The following is a 19,627-nucleotide window of genomic DNA, read 5'->3' on the forward strand; positions in this document are numbered from 1 at the left end:
GGTTGGTTATGCCTTTTGGATTAACTAACGCTCCTACTACATTTATGATATTTATGGATGGTGTACTCAGACCATTTATTGATGACTTTTTAATTGTTTATTTAGATGACATTCTTGTTTTTAGTAAGACATGGGAAGACCATGTAAAGCATGTAAAGCAAACTTTAGATGTTTTAAAAAGAGAAAATCTCTATGTAAAACTGTCAAAATGTGAATTTAGCAGAACATATTTATATTATTTGGGTTATATTGTAGGGGGTGGTGAATTGAAGATAGACCCCTCTAAGGTTGAAGTCATTGTGAATTGGCCTAAACCCAAATCTGCTACAGAGGTTAGGAGTTTCCTAGGGGCAACACAATACTAGAGAAAGTTTATTGCTAGCTTTTCATTGATTGCAGCTCCATTACATGCTTTAACAGGATTGAAACAGGTGTTTAAGTGGGGAGGAAAACAATAGAAAGCCTTCGACACCTTAAAAGAGAAAATCAGTATAGCACCAGTACTAGCACTCCCAGAGCTTCAACATCCATTTGAGATTGAGATAGATGCCAGTGATTATGCCATGGGGGTAGTGTTGATGCAACACGGAAAACCCATATGCTATCATTCTGAGACATTTACTTCTATAGTAGTTAATTATCCCACATATGATAAAGAATTGTATGCATTAGTAAAAAGTGTGAAAAAGTGGAAACATTACCTAATGGGTAAAGAAACAATCATACATACAGATCATCAACCACTTCAATATTTACACTCACAAACTAAATTGCAGCAATCAAGGCACTATAGGTGGATGGGTTTTCTACAGCAATTTCATCTTGTCATCAGATATAAGAAGGGCATACACAATAAGGTTGCAAACATGTTATCAAGATGTGTCTACTATACTTAAGCATAACTCAGTAATGGAAATCAAGTAGAAGAATTGGATTATTATGTAAAGGACCAACTCTTATATCATTTGGGAAAGTTATGCATTCCACAAACTGAAAGAGTTAACATAATTCGAGAAGCACATACTTCCCTCATATTAGGTCATTTTGGTGTACGTAAAATAGTTGCACAATTGTAAAGGTTCTTTTATTGGCCAAGAATTCATGAGATAGTTTCTAGATATATCAAGGGATGTACTATGTGTGCTACAAGCAAGCCCAGTAATAGAAAATTAGGCTTGTACACTCCACTTCCAATTCCTTCTCGTCCTTGGGAAAGTGTTTCCATGGACTTTGTTGGGGGATTGCCAAAATCTAGAAAATGTCATGATTATTTGTATGTTTTTGTGGATAGGTTAGTAAAATGTATATTTTGATACCTTGTAACAAGTAGGTTGCAGCATGCTTACAACCATGCCAAGCACTCTTCTACTCAGAGATCTCCTTTTGAGACTTGTTTTGGTTTTATACCAAAGTCTCCCTTGGATTTTGTCTTTGGTAAAGACATAACAGTTGGTGGACACAGTGATATGGACAAAGCAACCAAGTTCATTGAACAAATCTAGGAAATTCACCAAGTAGTACAGGAACAGTTGGAAAGAAGTCAAGCCAAGTATAAGGCAAGACATGAAAAGCATCGAGTTGAGCATAGTTTTCAAGTTGGTGATCAAGTCTAGTTGTACATCAGCAAAGGCAGAATGCAAGGTGAAGGTAAGAAGCTAAAACCAATAAGGTATGGACCTTTCAAGATACTTGATAAAATTGGTGAAAATTCTTTTTGCCTTCATTTGTCAACTTATGTGCAAATCTATTCAGTCATTAATGCAGAAAACTTGAGATTGTATGAACCTTCATTAATTAAAGATCCTGAAGATAAAATTCAGTTGCCTTCTATTGAGGATTTGTTGCCTAAATATCTCAATGAGTTACAAGAAGACACAGTTCTAGACAGGAAGGTGAGAACTATGCGTCAAGGGGATGTTGAGTACCTGAGAGTAGGGCTCAAAGGTTCAAATCCAAGCAAGACATGATGGATAGAAATTGGACAAGTGAGGGAACTGTATCCTCACTTGATCGATGCCTAAAACCAACTTTTGGTGGTCCAAAATATTTTTCAGTGGGAAGGCATGATCCAAAATGGATCTTAAACCCTCCAAATATCTAAGTCTTCAAGTATCGAAAAACATTATCACATGGGAAAAACACTAAGAATGGTGGAAAACAGAGCTTATCGGAGGTTCAAATATCACTGCACAGGATCCGTCGGATCGGGCCAATCAACGGTCCAGATCAAATCAGCAGATCACATCGGAGAAATCTAAGCAGTGTTAACAAGCTTTAGCCTTAAGAAAAATGCGGTAGCGAGACAAAGTGAACCATTGATCGAGTGCGCAGATCAAAGGTCCATATCAACTACCAATATCGCATCACATGGAACTAAAGGAAGAACTTAACACAGGCTTGCAGGCTTAGCGATGTGTGAATACTGCTTATGGCATCGCTATAACACAAAGGAGGACTTATCGAGGGCTTGAGGATTAGCAATATGTGATTACCGATCCTGATATCACATCACTATAATAGAAATGAGGACTTACCGAGGGCTTGAGGATTAGCGATATGCGATTGCCGATCGTGATATCGCATCGCTATAATACAAAGGAAGGACTTACCAAGGGCTCGAGACATTGCGATATGCAATCATCGATCATGATATCGCATTGTAATATCACATCGCAGTAACACAAAGGAGTAGGGCCTATGCAACATGCGACATGCGATAAAGCCGAACCCGACAGGGTTTATAGGTGCGGCAATATAAAATTTGAAATCCGATATGAAGAATTTGTCAGGTTTTTCAGTGTTTTAATGTATTTTTGTGTATTTCTGTTATAAACCCAAATATGAAGGGGACCATGGCATTTGAATCGTTGCGACTTGCGATAATGATAGAACATGGACCCGATAGGATTATAGGTCGGATTCAATATCATTTGAAGTCCGACTTGGTAGAAATTCTCATTATTTTGGTGTATTTCTCTGTGTAAACAGAGAAACGTATTTCCGAGGAATTCACCCATGCCAGTGGTCCTTTCCGTTTGAAAATAGGTGGCCACCATACCTTATAGCTTTTTGCAATGATTGTTTAACGCTCAACAAGGATTTGAATGGACAGCGGGTGGGAGCCAAAGAGCCAGAAAAGGAATACAAATTGACAGCATCGATAGGCTTAAAAGCCATTCAATGGAAGAGACAAAGGGAGAAGCAATTGCTCAAAGATAGAGAGTTAGAGAAAATGCAGCTACGAATAGTTGATCAGAGGCACTAAGAGGGAGAGTCTGTGTACTCTCTAAACTCGAGGTTTTCGAGTGAAATCCCTATGTAATATCATTTTTGTTTTGTTATGGCTTTGATTGAGCTCACACTTGTAATCATCTGCTCTTGAAGACATAATATAGAGGTCGACATTGCAAGATGGACTAGGAGACGTAGCCAGGAAGTCTGGTGAACTCCTTCATTATTTTGCTTGTGTTGATGTGTGACTGTTATATTTTCTAATTCCTCAGTGTCTATATTATTTGCAATCTTTTCGATCCATTGCACTAAATGATATAGGAATTCCTACACATGAGTCTGTAATACCTTAATAATTGATTTAAGATCTCATTTTCAGATGAAAAGGGCATCTAGTAGCATAAAAGGTTAAACTTATTTTCATTAAGGGAAATGGTAGTGTTATAAAGGGGTTTCCATGTGATACTCTCATTCTTTAATGAAGATCTTGATTATTCAATCCCAAAAATGGGATTGGTTTTTGGTGTGGGGATTCAAGCCTGGGATTCAAACACTTTAGCCTAGAAATACCCCATAATTACTAGCCTTTTTTATCCCTAATGACTGGGGAAAGTCTCACCTAGAAGTTTACATTAATTATAGAACAATCAAATTGGAACCATTTATACATGTGGAAGCACTCTATACTATAAATGTTACATTCATATTCGAAAATTCACATAAGAATCCATTAAATGCTATCTTAACAAGCTAAATAAATCATTCAACACAACATAGAAGACTCGAAAAGGCTAAATCTAAATAATAATTTCATTAACCCCATCAATAAACCAAATATTTACATAGCATATCATCACTTTAGGCATCTGACCATAGGTAATGCTCAAAATACTAACAACTAGAATTGACTCAAAAAGGTTTCTTTAGCTTTGTTCCTATAATCTTACATAATTTGTTCCAATTAGAGAAACCCTAACGTCCATTTGGTTGGTTACACAAGTAGTTACAATTACCATACAATATTCCTCAAAGATCGAATATAGTATCCCAAAATCACCACTTGTGATGCCTATGCATGGTGTCATAGTGCAGTGTCGACCCTTTTCTTAGCATAGCCAAATTCTTCCATGTGTTATACTCCTATAGTAATAGGTGTCATATTTCATGATTGACTGGTTGAGCTCTGTAATATGTTCATACCTTTCCTTGCTGTAAAGGTTTCCATATTATCAAAAAAAAAAATGTAAAGAGGGTATACCCTAAAAGAAAAATCAAAGGGTGAAACAAATAAATGGTCAAAAAAAAATGAGAAGAAATGAACCCCAAACAAAAAGACCAGGAAAGTGTGCAAGTCCAAAAGCCACTACTATTTCATTTTCTGTAAATAAAGCATCATGTACAGCTTGTTTAAATCATGTCACAATTGATGAATGGCCAAACAGCTTAATATTGACCAGTTCATATTTGAATTTCATGTTTTAGAGATAGAGAATAAAAATCTATCCAAACTGTTTAATCTTGGTAGATAAGTAGATAGGTAGAGAAGCAAACGAGCTCAACAGTTTAATCTAAGCCCTTGGAAGAAATAAGTGCAGACTTAGATAGGCTTATCATGCAAAGAAAAGAAAATTGATTAGGGTTTGCTAGTCTAAGTGCACCCAAATGTAAAGAAGAAAAAATGTTAGGAAAAATAGGCAGGGTAGGCAGTTTTGGTGTTGCAGAATGAGACTTGTGATTGATTTTGTCTCTCAAAGTGTTAATTTTACTTCTATCACAAGTGCCATGGAAAATATTTCTCTTGGAGCAGCTCAAGAAAGGCATGACTAACTCCCCTCATACTGTTTCCCCAATCATTTTCTAATCCCCCCCAATGGTATTAAGATTTGCTTAATATCACTAAAAACACTTATCTCATTTCATCAACACTGGCCTAAGTGAATCCACTTTTACTTAGGGAAATGGCAAAATTCTCCATAAAAACCCTTTTTGTACCCTAGGCCTAAATCTATACTTAGTGTTGTTTATTTCATAAAATTCATATTAACGATTAACATGGTTATTATATAAATCCTGTATAAAATCTTACCTATTCCCGTATTATGTAAATATAAAAAATTTCCCAAATGTTAATATCCCTCCCCGATCGAAATACAACCATAGTTACTTTTCAAAAGGGATTGATAGACTTATTGGAAGTCTGTTTAAGAACCGCAAACCTCCCCGCACACTCAAAGATTAATTAACTTCTAGTTAATTAATAACTTAACCAAAACCCCGCCAGCCAATCAAATCTGCCCCAAATCTATTAAAAATGTGATTTATTTGCATCGGTCCCGTGTGTTAACTCCCTGCCTTGTTCATAAAGCGTGAACATTCAGATCAATGGCCTCACCATCCAACGACGGAGATCTATTTCGCGAACCCCCATCTGTCGAACGTTAAGCTACAAAGAAACGGTGTTTTTCCTCCCGTACAGGTGCCACACGTCGACCGCCTGCCATGTTCACTGCCCTTCCGCCCAAGACCATAAGCGGTGCAGGAAAAACAGCTTACCACCCTCCTGCCGACCCCCGCTGACATCACTTGCCATGTCACCACCCGTACTACCATGTCACGTACCACGTCATCTGTCCCGTACCCCCCACTGACGTCATCTGCTGATGTCATCCATCCTTTGAATTAAAATTTCCTGCAAAAAATCATTTTTGTCAATTAAAGGGGTGAAAAGATCATTTTTGTTATGCTTTTTCATTCAGCACCCCCGTGCGCTCCAGGCGTAAAAGGGACCAAGATCACATTTTCAGCTGTTTCGACCGCCTCCGACCAGAAAAGTTCCAAACAATGAGCTCGCGGCCTCAACCAAAGTTGCTATTGTACAGTCTTCTTCCTTTTAAATACAGTTCGAGCCAACGCCGAAGGACTTCCTAGCCCACAGAAGAAAAAAACAGAGATTTACAAGGATATTTTGTTACCCTTGCCAGTGGACCATCAGAGACATGATTTACCAGAAGAAAGGTAGTGAGAAGATGTGTTGCAGTCTTATTTTTGCCAGAAAAGCGGTGAGCAGGTGTCAGATCAGCGATAAAGAGTATCAGATCGAGCATTAAAGAGTATCAGTGTAGAATTGAAGGCAAATCAAATCAGAAATAAAGAGTATCAGAGTCGACAAAGGAAAGCAGATCAGAATTAAAGAGCAGTTAAGACAAACAGTCGGCACAGAGCTACTACAGGATAGCTGCAAGCTGAACCCTAAAGAGCCAGCCTCCAGCACAGCATAAGTTAGTTGTTTCTACTTTACTTGTAAATTACTTTAGGTTAAAACTTAGATATTATCTCACAGCTGTAATGAGATACCTGTTGTACATATTTTGTTGTATAAATACCCCCCTTCATCAGAGTTTTGAAGAGGTTAGGTATGTGTAGATTTCTCTAGACTTTGTTGTAATACTGAACTTAGGAATAAAAACGTTGTTGGAAACAAACTGTTGCCTAGTTTACTGGATGAAGAATTGATGCAGAGGACTTGTCACAGAATTCTTGAATCAAACTCCGGATCAACAAGTCCCCTATATCTTATGTTTTATAGTTTTCTGAGTTTTTATATCATCTATGTTTCATAATCTGAATGATAAAGAAAAAGATTAATTCAGAATTTGCTTGACTGCACTCTGTCTTCAATCTTTATTATTCTTTGTGTTTTCTTCAGAATTAGCATAAACAGTGAATTCTTAATTGCTCCTGTTTCCTAATTCTCTCATGTTGTTTATTTGCTAAGGAATTCTTAACTGCTCCTTATCAGTAATCACTCACTTTCCCTCTTTTTAATATGTTGAAGGATTCTTAACTACCCTTCACCCATTTGAGTCCATTCCATTTGATTCCGGCTCTTAAAGTGTTCCATGTTTGAGTACTGTGCTCTGTGATGCCATCCTTTGTTAGAAACAAAATCCAGGAAACCATCCTTCTTTGACTCTATCATGCCCAATGGGCTGAACTCTTCAGTTTTACCTCGCTGTTCTATTGAAACTCACCACCCAAATGCAAATCAAAACCCTTGAACTTCATAACTAGCCTAACACCTTTAAAAACAAAGCTAAATCATAAAGAGAGAGCCCTCTCTGGATGCAGATTGGATAGAATCTGTATCTAAAAGATTGGTCTGTGGTTACCTCGGTCATATTCCCTTTCTTACAACTTTTTGGAACAACCTAAGTGTTAACATCATTGGCGAATCCACTGGGGAATCTGAATAATTGTTTGTTACTATTGTTTATTTCATAAGCTACAGATGGAGCCTGAAGTTATCCAGGTAGCCTTTGAAACTTCTTTTGCTTTGCAATTGCAGAAGTAAATAAATGTTGCTTCAGTCTATCTCCGGTCTAGTTTATGTTTTGAACAGTTGGTTGCAAATACTTGATCAGTTCCTCTTGTCAATAAATCTTTAGGATAGTTCAAAGCAAAACTCCCATATCTAAAACTTCCTAGAAGATACTATTTAAAGTTGTATTGTTAAAATTATTTCAAGAAAAAACCAAAAACATATCTAGAAACTAGCTTCAAAAAAGATTCATTACACCAGATCAAATCCTGATCCTGATCCTCCACCTGTGTATGAAAATCCTAATCTGATTTCTAGGATTGTTAGAAGACAAGAGAGCCAAGAAAATTCTGCTAATTTACACCTTGATAAACATTTGTAGAACTCCATTCAATCTGAGTTTACCTCTGAGAAAACACCAAACCTTTCTGTGATTTCAACAACTTCTCCAAGTTCACCATCAGTTCCTTCAACTACCTTTTCCACTCCTCCATCTACAGTGCACATTTCCACTATTATCCCCGCTCTTCCAGTTGTCACACTTATTTCTGCAACCATGGCAAATCGATATACTCCCCTAAACTTACCTGCAAATCAAGGAGCTATGCCCCAAGGCTATCAAAGTAAAATCACCTATTTTGACGGTATTGGCACTTACACAGCTCAACAACATACCAAGAAAATGACCGACTATTTTGAAAACTATGATATTGATGATGATGATGTCAGAATGAAAGTATTTGTTCAAAGTTTAACTGGAGATGTTAGAACCTGGTTTAGAGCCCTCCCTACAAATAGTATCAATGACCGACAAGCTCTTTATCAGACCTTCTTGAACAGATGGGAAAAGAAGAAAGATCCTCTCCATATTTTATCAGAATATGAGAACCTAAGAAGAGGCACACAAGAAACTGTCCAAGACTATTGCACCAGATTCAATAATATCTACAATGCTATCCCTCAGAATCTCAAACCTCCTTCAGATTTGGCCTTGATCAAATTCCCTGATGCATTTGATTGTGATATGGCATACCAACTTAGGGAAAGAGCTCCTCGAAACTTAGAAGAAATGCAGAGTATAGACGTCAGCGTAGAAGCCAACTTGATATCTAAACGATCTAGAGCTAGAGCTGAAAGGAGAACACCTTTCAAAGAAGAACATTCTACCTTTGAACAGAAATTAGATACTATCATTAAAGGAATGGATAGACTAGGAGATAGAGTGGAAACAATTGAGAGAAAATCCCCTTGGGATGGTTAGCCAAGCAATACTAGGAGAAATCCAAATTTCAGGAAGAACCAAAATCCTAACACTGGAAAAATAGGGCCTGACCAAAACATTAGGCCCCCATTTCAAGAAAATTATGCTGAAGCCTCAACATCTGATGAACCAACCGAAGACACTCAAATTAATTTGATGGGACTCAACAATGAACAACAAGTTTTCTTGACTCAAGAAGATCAAGAAGCTCACAGTCTTGAACAATTCCAAACTCAATCTGGTGAATCATTTGACTTTAGGGAGGGATATGACACAGCCATTTATGAAGTCCACAAACAATACAATCTGAGGAGCAGAAGAATAGATGTCCCTGAAATCAGCAAACAGAAAGATATCAAACAGCCTAACAAAGGTAAGATCAATAACATCCTTGTACATATTCTTTCTAAAATGGATCCTAACCCAAATAATCCAATTATTGAAGACATATCAGATAATCAGCCACCTAACAGACAGTCTTCCACTGCTATTCCTACTGAAGAAAAAGAAAAAGAGCCTCTAGAACTTGATTTGGAAAAAATTTCAGCCCATAATCCCACTCCTGAAGAGGAGAAAAACACAGAAAATTCAGTTGTCCGAAATACAAAGACTCAGACCGAAAAACCTTTCAATTTTGAGACAGAAGTAGGCAAACTAAAGATAGCTATTCCATTGTCAGAATTAGCTAAACATGATGTCTACAAAAGTCAAATCAGCGGATCACTCAAAATTTCTGTGAGCGAAGATTTAATAAATGTTTTTAATGACCAGCTGGAATTGATATTTGGCCCTGAAGTAAATGGAAAAACAATAGAGGGACAAGTTCCTCCTTTCTATGTGGGCCTAAAGATACATGATAAAATACTCCATAATGCATGTTCGATTCAAGTGCTTCCCATAACTTAATGCCTAAATCTGTAATGGAGAAACTTGACCTTGACATTACTAGGCCATATAAAGACCTTTTCTCTTTTGATTCAATTCAGGTCAAATGTTTGGGTTTAATCAAAGATTTATGTGTGTCACTAGTCCAATATCCTGCCAAAACCATTTTGATGGACATAGTAGTAGCAGATATTCCTCCAAAATATGGTATGTTATTGTCTAGATCTTGGGTTGCAAAGCTTCAAGGATCTCTACAGTTGGACATGTCATACGCTACTATTTCAATGTTTGGTCAACCCAAGAGACTATACAGAGAAACCTTAATGAAGTATGTAGTAAGTATTAAAGAGAAACCTCAAAACTTCCCTCTACTAAATACATTCAGACATGGATTCTTTTATCCTATACAATGATGAAATTGGTCCCTCACACAAAAGGAAATTTCTGACAGCTGAAACAGATGAAAAAGCAAATGAAAAGTCTAGTGTCTGAATCCAAGAGATCTTTGAAAATCATGAAACGTGGGATAAACCAAAGCATGATGAAAAACCAGACCTCCTTGCTGAACGGACCCCCGAAACTCCAAATACAAATTATAAACATGAAATCATTTGGTACTTAGAATTTGATGGTTCTGTCAACAAACTAGGAGTAGGGGCAGGAGTCTGGGTGCACAACCTTGAAAACAAACATGCTGAAGGTCATGCCTACAGGTTAAAATTTAGATGCACTAATAATATGGCTGAATATGAAGCTCTGTTGTTAGGTCTTAAACTACTGAAGAAATTGGGAGCAAATAGAGTGTCAGTTCTAGGAGATTCTGATTTAATCATTCAACAGATAAAAGGGAAGTTCTTGACAAATGATCCCAGATTGAGAGAATATATAGGGACAACCATAGAAATCCTCAACACATTTTTGGAAACTTAGATTGCCAAAATCTCAAGAAAACATAACTTGCAAGCCCACATCCTAGCAATTTTTGCCAACACCTGTAAATTGCCGTTCGAATGAAATCATCGATTCACAGTAGAAATTAGACACAGGCCAGCCATACCTGATAATTTGAAGAACTGGCAAGTGTTTGAAAGAGATAAACAGATCAACAATTTTTTGACCCTAGAAGAGGAATTTTCCAGCACTAACGTAGATGGAGATAGACTTAGTGAATTTGATCAAACAAATCAGATACAAATAGACATTTCAGCAAAAAATGCAACTCAAATGCTTCATCCGATGAAATTTAGCAAAGAGGAAATACAGGATCTTAAAGAAACAGATGTCGATGAAATTATGGAAGGAGAATCTGAAATTATCAATTTGAAAGATAATCATCTACCTAAAGGATTAACTCCTTTGGAAGATCTCTTTGATTTTAACGATATTCCAAAGAAACCCCAAATGGAACCTCCAAAAGCAGACATTGAAGACTACAACATAGCAACCAAACAGAACCCAAAAATGGTAAAATTGTCCAAATCTTTGCCTCCTGATCAAAAGCTAAAGTATGTTGAACTGATCAAAGAATTCCAAAATGTTTTTGCCTAGATCTATGAAGACCTGAAATCTTATGACACCTCTTTCATTCAGCATAAAATACCCCTCAAGGAAAATCAAAAACCATTCAAACAGAAACTCAGAAGAATCGACCCTGTATTGCTTCCTTTAATTGAAAAAGAAATCAGATGAATGCATGATGCAGGGATAATTGCACCAATCAGATTTTCAGAATGGGTTTCTAATTTAGTGCATATCAGGAAGTAAACAAGAGAAATTAGATTATGTGTTGAATTAAGAAATGTAAACAAGGTTTCTTTGAAGGAAAACTACCCTTTACCTAAGATGGATCATATTTTACAAAGAGTAGTTGGTGCTTCTAGAATTTCACTTTTGGATGGGTTTTCAGGTTTCAATCAGATTCTGGTTTATCCTGATGACCAAGAAAAGACTGTGTTTACAATGCCATGGGGTACATTCAAATATGTCAAAATGCCATTTGGACTTAAGAACGCAGGGGCAACCTTTCAACGAGTAATGGACATAGCTTTTGCAAAACAAATTCACGATTTTCTGGTTGTATATCTAGATGACCTCACTGTATTTTCTAGATCAGATCAACAACATTTAGATCATTTGAGACAAGTGTTTTTAAAGTGTAGAAAATATGGTATTTCATTAAATCCGAAAAAATCTTTGTTTGGTCTACAAGAAGGAAAACTGTTGGGCCATATCATCTCCAAAGATGGCATTAGAATTGATCCTGCTAGAATAGAAGCTATTCTGCAAATACCTCACCCCAGAAATGTCAAAGAACTTCAAGCTTTCTTAGGGAAGATTAACTTTTTGAGAAGATTCATACGTAATTTGGCTGAGTTAATTAGATTGCTAAACAACATGTTAAAAAAGGATTCAAAAGTTAAATGGACAGCTGAAGCCAAACAAGCATTTGAAGAAATTAAAATGGATTTGACCAGAACGCCAGTCCTCACAAGTCCAAAGTTTGACAGAGATTTCATAATTTTCTCATTTTCATCAGAACACACCATAGCAGTTGTTTTACTACAAAAAGATGACCAAGGATGTGAAAAACCCATAGCCTTTTTTAGTAAAGCACTTAGAGATGCACCTCTGAATTAAAAAATCATGGAAAAACAGGCTTATGCACTTGTGAAAGCCATTCAAGACTTCAGAGTCTATATACTGTACTCCCATGTAATAGCTTATGTGCCAAATGTTGTTGTAAAAGATATCCTGACTCAAGATGGAATTGAAGGTTGTAGAAATTTTGAATAATATAACACTTATTCACATAGATTATCTCGATTATACACTATTTGCAGAATGCATGCATAATACATAACCTCCTCTACGTTGATAATCAATTTTGCAGAATTAAGAAACAATCGCATGCGCACATTGAAACATCAATCGCACATATCAACACAGTATGTACTGGGGAAAGCATACAGCTAAAAACCCCCAACTATCTGTATATTATAATGATAAAGAACATGTAACAATGCATAGTACAATACTCCTCACAAGTACTCAGTACTATCTCCACCTGCTACACACAAACTAGCTCAGATCTAAATCAAGTCACAGGTTCAAATCTCCTCCGCTGTCTGCCTGCCTCTACTGCGCAATCCAATGTGAGAATGGGAATGATCCAAGCTCGTTTTCCTTGGCTTGTACTGTGCAATCCTCATTGGCAATCTCAATCATTGATTGTGCAAATCTCATGCACAGCTATAGTCACAACTGATAGTAGTCTCCACCTCTAACACCTGTCTCCACTGAACTGTCCATGCACTGAGTTAACTGATGTATTCTTTAGTTGCTTTATGAGTTAATAATTAGTGAATTAATTAATAATTAATTCACATCACTCATCACTAGTGTATTATGCAATTAGACTAAATACAACTAGTTCAACTAAGTCAAACTGAACACAACTCCATCAACTCCTCAATCAACTCCACCAAACTCAATCACTTGAGTTCTAATTGAATTCCAACATGCAATAGCTCAACTAACCCATAATAAAAGCGTATTTCCTTCTGGCAGTTGCATGTGCCACATCCGTAGCTCGAACTGAAGTGCTCCAAGAGGATAAGATAATGTTTATAGTCCAAATATTATTAAGAGCTAATAATATTCGACTGTTCTATTTTTAGCCTGGCAGTCTAAAAATAGACTCCGCCCATATGTCTAAAAATAGAAGTCCATCTATCTTTACCTACATGACCAATCATCCACAAATAGCATCCTACAACTCATAGACCATGATCCATATGTCTAAAAATAGACTTTGTGCCAAAAATAGCTTGCGGGCCCACCTAGTGAAGGCAACTTATTTTCACTAAGCTCCATCATCTTGTTGCATTTTCAACACTCCCTCTCAACAAGATATGGATTATCTGCAACCCCTATCCTACAACTCTGGAATGTTCTGCATGTAACACATTTGCCTGATCCACTTGCTCCAACAACACTTGGAACAAAAACACTCCCAACTGACCACTCTGTCGGGCTAGGAACATACTCTGATGCTGAAGCTCTACCTGCTTCTGAAAAGTGCTCCCTTTCTGACATCTGCGCTACTACAACATCTCCATGCATCTCGCAGCATTGCACACCTCTCTGTGCCACCTAGCACTGTGCAAAACACTTGTGCATCTCACATTGTTGCAGCCTACTAGCTATGCGTTGTCCTGGGATTCCCTACACTATCGCTCTCTCTGCCGCTCCATCCGCATCTGTCTCTACCCAATCAGTCAGTTACTACTACTCCACATCGGGGCTCCCGTAGCAAGGTCTCATCCAAGAGGTTGGGTACCTCAAGGATCCTGCCCCTCCTCCTTGGGATGATCACTCTATATCGCCCCACCTCCTACCTGGAGGTATGGCTGCATGTGATCCCTCAGCCCACCTGGCTCGAAGTTTCCCCCTAATGGAGGTCTCTGCATGAGTAGATGTCTCTACTCGATCTCCTCTCAGCTTCCCTTGATGTGGCTACTTCACAACCTCCTGAAGCTGCTGCACCAATCGTGGCTCCTCCACAATCGTCTAAGACTTCTTCTGGCTCTACATGTTGAGAGGTAATATACGCTCCCTCTCAACCACCAAGTCTCCATCAGTTGCCTCACTGCTCAAGGCTTTTCATGCATCTTGAACCTCAAGAGCATATAGGTTCTTAACCCGTGAACCAATCTGCTTCACCTGTCTAGTGATGATGTGTCTAAGGAAAACCTTTCCCTTATTGAAGACTACATCACAGCCTCTGTCTTCCAGCATCGCGATCGACACCAAGTTTCTCTTTAGTCCTGGTACATACTTGACATCGGTCAAGGTAAGGCGAGCTCCATGCTCCCTCTGAAAAATAACCGTGCCTACACCTGAGACACTATACTTCTCATCATTACCCATCGCTATGAGTATCTGGAGATCTTTCTCCTCCAAAGTACTGAACCAACTCTTGTCACCGGTCATGTGGAAAGAAGCTCCACTGTCAAGAAACCAACCACTTCCCACCATGGATGAAACCATGCATGCAAAGAGTGTGAAATCCAACTCAAACTGTGAAGCAAGTAGCTCGCCTTCAGATCCTTCCCCGGATCCCTTCTTGGATTTCCTCCGTGGACAATTTGCAGCATAATTGCCCACCTCATGACAACGAAAGCATCACACTTTTGATTTTTCAACCTTCTTCCCATCATTGGAAGAACTAGATTCGGAAAGAGAAACCTTCTCCTTCCCCTTCTTTTCTTTGGTAGCCAAAGCGTAATTTTCTTCATCAGATGCCTTTGATGAAGATCTGTCCCTTGTATTCCGCCTGATCTCCTCTTGCACAAGATTCGATCAAAGTCTCTCCCATCCTGGAAATTTCTCCCGACCATTGACAGAGTCCTAATAGGAATGCCAACTCTTCGGAAGACCAAGGAGAGCCAAGCTCACCAATTCCTTATCATCGACAGTCACCCCCACACTTCCCAGCTCATCCCGGCATTGAGTGAACTTCGTGAGATACTTGGGCATACTATTTCCATTCTCACACTTAATGTTTCTGAGTTTATCCTTGAGCGCCAACTTCCTTAGGTCGCTCTTGCTTTGGAATAAATTTGTCAACGCTTTCCACATCAAGTATGGAGAATCCTTTCCATGCAGGTTGGATACAATGTGATCCTTCACGCCCTCCAATAGAATCCTTCGACACTTTGCTGTCTTCTTTTACCAAACCTCAACGTGAGCAGCATCAGTAGGCTTTGGGACCTCAGCCTCTATGAACTCCTTCAACCCATTGTCATCTAACACCGCCTCCATCCTGTATTTCGATGTAATATAATTTGAGCTGCCTTCAAGGGCATACTCCAATCGTAATCCGTTGAAAGACATTTCAACTTCGACACCAAGAAAACACTGCTGCAAATTCGAATTCCACCAGCTCAAAACTCAACCGCTTATGATCTACAATTCGTGAGAACAAAGTATTTCTCGTACAGAGATTGACTGTATGGGCTTTTACTGGATATCTCACCTTCCAAAAGAAGGATGAATCCAAAGGCTACCTGGCCCGATTACAGACTCTGCCTGAAGAAATAAAATGTAATCACTTTCTGAATAATAGATCTGATGATCAAGTCTGCTCCGATACCATGTAGAAATTTTGAATAATATAACACTTATTCACAGAGATTATCCCAATTATAAACTATTTGCAGAATGCATGCATAATACATAACCTCCTCTACGTTGATCATCAATTTTGCAGAATTAAGAAACAATCGCATGTGCACATTGAAATATCAATCACACATATCAACACGGTATGTACTAGGGAAAGCAGACAGCTGAAAACCCCCAACTATCTGTATATTATAATGATATATAACATGTAACAATACATAGTACAATACTCCTCACAAGTACTCAGTACTATCTCCACTTGCTACACACAAACTAGCTCAGACCTGAATCAAGTCACAGGTTCAAATCTCCTCCGCTGTCTGCCTGCCTCTACTACGAAATCCAATGTGAGAATGGGAATTATCCAAGCTCGTTTTCCTTGGCTTGTACTGCGCAATCCTCATTGGCAATCTCAATCATTGATTGTGCAAATCTCATGCACAGCTATAGTCACAACTGATAGTAGTCTCCACCTCTAACACCTGTCTCCATTGAACTGTCCATGCACTGAGTTAACTGATGTATTCTTTAGTTGCTTTATGAGTTAATAATTAGTGAATTAATTAATAATTAATTCACATCACTCATCACTAGTGTATTTTGCAGTTAGACTGAATACAACTAGTTCAACTAAGTCAATCTGAACACAACTCCATCATCTCCTCAATCAACTCCACCAAACTCAATCACTTGAGTTCTAGCTGAAATCCATCATGCAATAGCTCAACTGACCGATAAGAAAAGCGTACTTCCTTCTAGCAGTTGCATGTGCCACATCCGTAGCTTGAACTGAAGTGCTCCAAGAGGATAAGATAATGTTTATAGTCCAAATATTATTAAGAGCTAATAATATTCGACTGTTCTATCTTTAGCCTGGCAGTCTAAAAATAGACTCCACCCATATGTCTAAAATTAGAAGTCCATCTATTTTTACCAACATGACTAATCATCCACAAATAGCATCATGCAACTCATAGACCATGATCCATATGTCTAAAAATAGACATAGTCTAAAAATAGACTTTGCGCCAAAAATAGCCTGCGGGCCCACTTAGTGAAGGCGACTTCTTTTCACCAAGCTCCATCATCTTGTTGCATTTTCAACAAAGGAAAATGAGGTAAATGGATAGCTAAAATCTTAGAGTATGACATTGAAATAAAACCGACAAAGCTGATAAAAGGACAGGGATTGGCTAAACTCATGACTGAAACAAACTTTCAAGCCCTGGACATCAATGAACTAGATAACGAATAGGGGATGGCGACTCCAAAAATCAGTCGGGCCTTCTTACAATCACCTTGGTATGCTGATATAATTCATGTATTATTAAACCTGCAGGTTCCTACAGGGTTATCCAGAACAAAGAAAAGTTTTTTAAGATGAAAACTTCAAAATTTTGTATTTTAGATGGTGCTCTTTTTTGGAAAATCATGAATGTATTTTATTGAATTGTTTAATAAAAGAAGAAGTTGAAAAAGTTCTCAAAGAATTTCATGCAGGGGATTGCGGTGGACACCTTTACTGGAAATCAACTGCAGGCAAAATCCTAAGGGCTGGATTTTACTGGCCAACCTTGTTCACTGATGTAAAGAAGTTTGTCACTACTTGTGACAAATGCCAAATTTTTGATGGCAAAAGAAAACTGTTGCCCTTGCCCTTGAGACCAATTTCCACAGAAAAACCCTTTCAGCAATGGGGTTTGGACTTCATTGGAGAAATACACCCTTCCTCTTCTGGCCAACATAAATGGATCCTTACTGCCACAAACTATTTCACTAAATGGATAGAAGCCATTCCTTCCAGACAAGCCAATGATACAGTGATCAAAGGGTTCATAGAGACCAATATCTTGTCTAGATTTGGTTGTCCTGAAAAGATCATAACCGACAATGTTGTTGCCTTCAAATCCAAGAAACTGATAAATTTCTGTAGCAAATACCATATCACTTTAGGCCATTCCACAGCTTATTATCCTCAAGGTAATGGTCTAGCTGAGTCTTCCAATAATAGCCTGATCAATATCATTAAGAAGCTATTGGAGGAGAACAAGAAAAACTGACACAAGAAGCTTGCAAATGCACTATGGGAACACATACTAAAAAAAGATCAATTGGAACCAGCCCTTATGAGCTAGTTTATGGCATGGAGGCTATGTTTCCTTCATCTTTAGGAGTTCCTGTGATGAAATTGCTGCAAGAAGCTCAAGTGGAACCCAATGCTATTCAAAGGAGAATAAACCAGAGCATTCATTTGCAGCAGACCAGAGAAGAAGTGCACCGAAGATCCCAAGTATGACAAGAAAAACTAAAGAAGATATTTGATAAAAGGACCAAAGCAAAAGACTTCTACATTGGAGACAAAGTTCTAAGGTGGGGTTCCAGAATAGAAGACAAAGTTAAACATGCGAAGTTTGACTTCTTGTGGAAAGGGCCATTTATCATCCATGCATTGCAAGGGAACAATACTTACTTTCTGAAGAGCCTGGATGGTACAGAAACAGAAGAAGGACCAATGAATGGTTGAAGTCTGAAACACTACTTTGATCCAGTTTTTTATATATTTCGACTCTAACATGTACATAAAGAAGTTCAGTTTCAGCAGCTTGAAGTTAGTGATCAGCTTGTCTATTGCAGCAATGAGAATGAGGAGGAAAGTGCAGAAAATTTTGAAAGCAGTGAAGTAAATTTACCATTTTGTTTTGCCTCATTTCAGTTTATTAGAGATTGCAAAAGAAGACTTGGCAGCAGGAACAAAATAATCCAAGTGAAAGCTATCCAGAATAGAGGTACAGTTGTTTGAATCAGCTCTAGAATAGTGTATATATTTTATAGCATCCTTTTGTACAGTTTCTACTTTCATCAAAGGAAGATATCAGAGCACAGTAAAAGGTATTCATAAGGCCATCTAACCTATTGTTCTTGACTTTCCACCAGGGAAAGCCATCCCCAAGTGGAGCCAGTGTTATACTCCTATAGTAATAGGTGTCATATTTCATGATTGACTGGTTGAGCTCTGTAATATGTTCATACCTTTCCTTGCTGTAAAGGTTTCCATATTATCAAAAAAAAAATGTAAAGAGGGTATACCCTAAAAGAAAAATCAAAAGGTGAAAAAAATAAATGATCAAAAGAAAAAATGAGAAGAAATGAACCCCAAACAAAAAACAAAAAGACCATGAAAGTGTGCAAGTCCAAAAACCACTACTATTTCATTTTCTATAAATAAAGCATCATGTACAGCTTTTTGAACTCATGCCACAATTGATGAATAGCCAAACAACTTAATCTTGGCCAGTTCATATTTGAATTTCATGTTTTAGAGATAAAGAATAAAAATCTGTCCAAACTATTTAATCTTGGCAGATAAGTAGATAGGTAGAGAAGCAAAGGAGCTCAACAGTTTAATCTGAGCCCTTGGAAGAAATAAGTGCAGACTTAGATAGGCTTATCATGCAAAGAAAAGAAAATTGATGAGGGTTTGCTGGTCTAAGTGCACCCAAATGTAAAGAAGAAAAAATGTTAGGAAAAATAGGCAGGGTAGGCAGTTTTGGTGTTGCAGAATGAGACTTGTGATTGATTTTGTCTCTCAAAGTGTTAATTTTACCTCTATCACAAGTGCCATGGCAAATATTTCTCTTGGAGCAGCTCAAGCAAGGCATGACTAACTCCCCTCATATTGTTTCCCCAATAATTTGCTAATTCCCCCCAATGGTATTAAGATTTGCTTAATATCACTAAAAACACTT

This window comes from Pinus tabuliformis, chromosome 5_1, assembly GCF_031772625.1.
Source record: "Pinus tabuliformis cultivar Carrire ecotype Pingquan chromosome 5_1, CPIR1, whole genome shotgun sequence".
Lineage (NCBI taxonomy): Eukaryota > Viridiplantae > Streptophyta > Pinopsida > Pinales > Pinaceae > Pinus > Pinus tabuliformis.